Below are 4,756 nucleotides of genomic sequence, written 5' to 3'. Positions count from 1 at the left end.
TCAGTATCTGTCTCCTGCAAACTATGCTAGCAAAATCTGTGCTCCAAAAGCCAAATAGTGCTCCTTCCTTCTGAGCTCCACCATGCGGTCTACAGTAGTGTCCAAGTATCTCTGCGATCAGGTAAAATTGCTTAACAATAAGTGTTGTGTCCATTTTTCACCTAGTACCCTTGTGTAAATGAAAAATTGCAGCTGTTTAAAAAAAAAAAAAAAAAAAAAAACATTTGCCACTAAAATGTTAGATTCACTCAGCTTTATTAAAATTCAGTGAGGCACCTGTTGGTTCACAATAGTACCCAAGATAAATAGCAATGGGAGGGTTGCTGCTCTGGCACCTCAGAATCCCTGATAATGGAGCCCACAATCTATTCTAAGGCTAGGTTCACATTGCGTTTAGTACAAAAATGTGCAAAAATGAGGCAAATTTTGTGAAAAATTTGCTTCGCGTTAACGCTTGCACTAACGCAAGTGACTTAGTTTTGTCGTTTTGATGTCCGTTCGAGAAGCATCCGTTTGGCAGCCTACAGGCACTGTCAATAAAGTTGTTCTTTTTCTTTTTGTTTGTTTCAGAGCTGGCAAGGATTCCGTTTGATGCAGCTGCGACGTCAGCAGAGAAGGTGTATTTCCCAAAGGAGATATTGGATCCATGAAGTGAATTTTTTACGGAATACATATGGTGCCTTTCAGCTTCGGGATAATCCATTTAAATTTCAAAGGTATCTGCGGATGTCCATCGAAAGTTTTGATATTCTGCTGTCGCATGTGAAGGATGAGATACATCATCAGCGCACCACTTTCCGTGAAAGTATTTCTGCGGAGCAACGATTAGTCGTCACTTTGAGGTAAATATCCTTTTCTTAACATTGTTGACAAACACTGGATGTAATTTATCGTGGTGCATGTCTTAAAATTTTGTACACGTTGCCAATTTTTTGAGTCCCTTGTAACTTGCCTTTTTTTGGTCTTTTAAGCAGTCCAATATGTTCAAAGTGCTAATTTTTTTTTCTTTATCGTCATAGATATTTGGCTACTGGAGAAACTTTTGCGTCACTGCACTTTCAATTTCGTCTCGGGAAGTCAACCATTTGCCAACTAGTTCAGGAAACGTGTGATGCCATTTGGAACAACCACAAGTGCTACCAACCCCGACAACAGAAATGTGGCTTGCAATTTCCAGTCAATTTGAGGATGTGGCTAATTTCCCGAATTGCATTGGTGCCGTGAACGGGAAGCACATTTGGATTCAGAAACCTGTGGATAGTGGATCCTTGTACTATAATTACAAGAAATACTTTTCCATTGTTTTAATGGCTATTGCAGATGCTAGATACCTTTTGTAGCTGTGGATATCAGTGCATATGGACGGATGAACGATTCCAGAGTCTTCAAAGAGTCCAACATGGGGAAATGTTTGTACAGCAACAGCTTTAACATACCTTCTGCACGGCCATTACCGGGGACAGAAGGTCCAAGTTTGCCTTATGTTTTAGTTGAAGATGAGGCGTTCCAACTCGTTCCAAATCTCGTAAAGCCATACTCAAGCCGTAGTCTTAACTCCACAAGACGCATATTTAATTATCGCTTGAGCCGTGCAAGACGTTATGTAGAAGGTACCTTTGGTATTTTGACCGCCAAATGGCGTATGTTACTAACTTGCATGCAACTACAGCCTGAAAATGTTGACCGTGTTGTGAAGGCATGCATCTGCTTGCACAATTTTGTGTGCAGACATGAATCCCTGCTGGTGGACCCCGATGACTGTGAGTCGAACCTCATGAGCCGAACCTCATGAGAATTGATGCCACTTCAGTTCGTGCGACCATTGAGATCATGAGGATTCGGGATCAATTTGCAAACTATTTTATCCATGAAGGTGTTGTTCCATGGCAAGACATGCATGTGTGAAAATTTGTAAGACTGTTTAGTGGTGTATGTTCTATGTGTGTTTCAATTGTTATGTTTTAAAGTTTTGGTTTTTCAAGTTTATGTCACTGTTTAAATACATTTAAAAAAAAATTACAATGTAAATTGTATATTATATAATTTTACTCAAAAACCTTTTGAAGACATTTGTCTTCCAATCAAAATGTTATACATTTTTAACAGATGCGATCCCATAGGGATAACAAAAAAACAAAACAAATGAACATTGGTACAAAAAAAATTGAACCCCAAAATATGAACGGCTATATTGGCCAACTTTGCTGATGTTTCACAGTTTACAGACTGTGACATTGGGTGGGTGTATTGTGTGCCCAACTGTACGCCGTACTGCTGCATTGTCTTTCAATTTCCATACCTGGTTCACCCTGGCCCCTGTATGGTGCTTGATATGACGGCATGTCCATGGTTCCTGATGTTGAAGAAGTCGGTTCCTGAGGGCCCAAAAATTTGCCGAATAGCTCATGCAATCTTTGCCTAAACATAAAATTTCAGTGTGGTGGAATCTTTTGAGCTACTGGCACATATGACAAAAACAGCAGCTTCCACTCATTGGCCGCATATACTGATTCAAGTTCTTGTAAAGCCGTAATTTCTCGACGAAGCTCTCTGTGTTCAGTGCGACAGAGATCCTCAAGGCGTTGCAGTCCATCCTCAATTATGGCATCGACGTCATTTTTGCCTGATTTCTTGCATCCACGCTGTGCTTGTAGACAGGCACTTACAACAGGAGCCACAGTAACGCTGTCCAGGGATCTGGGCTCACTCAGGAATGACACATCTTCAGTGCCCGTCTGTTGACTTGGTTCCTTCTGAGATGGCTCCAATGACTCTGCCTCTCGAGGCGCAGCGGTACTGCATATAGTTCTATCCAAAAAAAGATAATCTTAGTTATTTGAATAAATAAGTTGGTGCACTATTACTTTTTTAACATCTATAAAATTTTACATAGGAGCGTTGGGACAATGTTTTTGTTAGAAACATTAATTGCTCATAATGGACATAAGGGGTGACTCTTTTCCCACCAGATCCACTTGGGGTGTTTTGGCTGTTGCAGAAGTCTCTCACAAATCGATCCCTGATGGATCTCCATCGGGTATGAACTGCATCGGCTACAGGAAAAAAACAAAAATGTAAGTGTTTTACTATATTTACATTTCAGAAAGTTACGTTGAACGTTAATTACCAATTTTTTTTTTCGAGGATGCGTACTTCTACATATAACGAGGGTCCAACTGGCAGATAATCTTCTCCCATAACTTTCTGTTTTTAATAATGTCATTGTGGGTGCTGTCACTCTGGTCCCATATTGACGGATTTGCCTCCACTAGTGTTATAAGTGTCTCGTTCTGTATGTCCAAGGGCTCCTCGTCAACCTCAATGTACTTTCTTTTTTTTTGAGGGAGGCTTGGGCTGTGTAAAAAAAAAATGCTTTTTTTGCATTTATCAATATCTAATGTAAATAACCTTTCACCTTTTTAACAATGTCAGATTTTAGCAATTTTAGAATTCATTGTTTTGTCGTTTTTTACTGTTGTTGTGTGTCCTTTAAATTGTTTGGTAGGTTATGACATGTATGTTGTTTGTTAAAAAAGGGTTTAAATTGTTGTGCTATAATGCTTTTTCTTGAGTTATGCTGTTTTTGTAGTTTTAATGATTTTGTTATAAAAAAAAAAATTCTTTTATTTTTGTTTAAAATTTATATTCTGCGTGCTAATTACCACTTCAAGATGGGGTGATGACAGACGGCGAGGCTGTTTTTTTTTTTTTTTTTGGCCTTTTCAACAACCTAAAATGGAGGACAAAAAAAAAAAAGACTACAATTCCAGTATAAATTTATTGTTTAAAAAAACATAAGCTCTGCCATGTCCCTTTTTGGGGGGTGGCCTGGCAGGTTCTGGATCAGATGAATCCTATTTACAAGAAGAACATTATACATTATTCACCTCAAAACACTAAAGGGCCACACAACATTTTTATTATATATTTTAAAAATGCAAGCCTACCGACTGGGAGGAGAACACGGCAGACACGCTGCTGCTGCTTGATCCATCGCTGTCCGACATCTGTGTACAAACCAAGCCATGATTTTAGTTAACATATACATCGGACGGTCAATGCACACACAACGCCGCACACTCACCATTAGCTGCACACGCACCGCTGCACACTCACCACTGGCTACACACGTATCGCTGCACACGCACCACTGCACACTCACCACTGGCTACACAAGCACCGCTGCACACTCACCGCTGGCTGCACACGCACCGCTGCACACTCACCACTGGCTACACACGCACCACTGGCTGCACACTCACCAATAACTGCACACTCACCACTGGCTGCACACTCGCCGCTGGCTGCACACGCACCGCTGCACACTCACCACAGGCTACACACGCATCACTGGCTGCACACTCACCACTAACTGCACACTCACCACTGGCTGCACACTAGAGTGACCGGATCTCATATGGGGGGGAAAAAATGTCGGAATCTTGTTCTTCTGGACCCCACAAAATGATTCCCCTTTCCAGATATTGAGAGAGCCAAAATTTGAGCTCGATCAAACGACGTTAACCCGTGCCGCTCGTCGCTCAAAGTTTGAAAAAATCCAAATTGAGGTATTTTAAGATTTAGGTATTTTGCATAGCCTGTTAGACTATAAAGAATGTGACAACAACATTGCAGAAATAGCCCTGACCAAATTTTCGAACCATTTGTGGTATTTGAATGCAGAGTTGGTGGGATTATCGTTTTTTGATCCCACCATTACAGACAATGAAAAGTTGTTAATGGCTAATAAATTGCT

At 40.6% G+C, this 4,756-nt stretch overlaps 1 long non-coding RNA gene across 1 annotated transcript; it reads right to left on the bottom strand.

Moving 5' to 3' along the window:
* Nucleotides 1–2,218: 2,218 nt before the first annotated feature.
* LOC141052397 (uncharacterized) lies at nucleotides 2,219–4,004 on the bottom strand. The gene is made up of 3 exons (XR_012220800.1): nucleotides 3,948–4,004; nucleotides 2,967–3,053; nucleotides 2,219–2,808 (listed from the first exon to the last, which is right to left on the bottom strand). It is a non-coding gene; the product is annotated as an uncharacterized lncRNA (long non-coding RNA).
* Nucleotides 4,005–4,756: the final 752 nt, after the last annotated feature.

The sequence above is a fragment of the Dendrobates tinctorius genome, unplaced genomic scaffold (assembly GCF_039654945.1).
Source record: "Dendrobates tinctorius isolate UK_male_01 unplaced genomic scaffold, ASM3965494v1 ptg000160l, whole genome shotgun sequence".
Classification (NCBI taxonomy): Eukaryota; Metazoa; Chordata; class Amphibia; order Anura; family Dendrobatidae; genus Dendrobates; species Dendrobates tinctorius.
The sequence above is the reverse complement of the archived record's forward strand: the minus strand, read 5'-3'. Positions and strand labels throughout refer to the sequence as shown.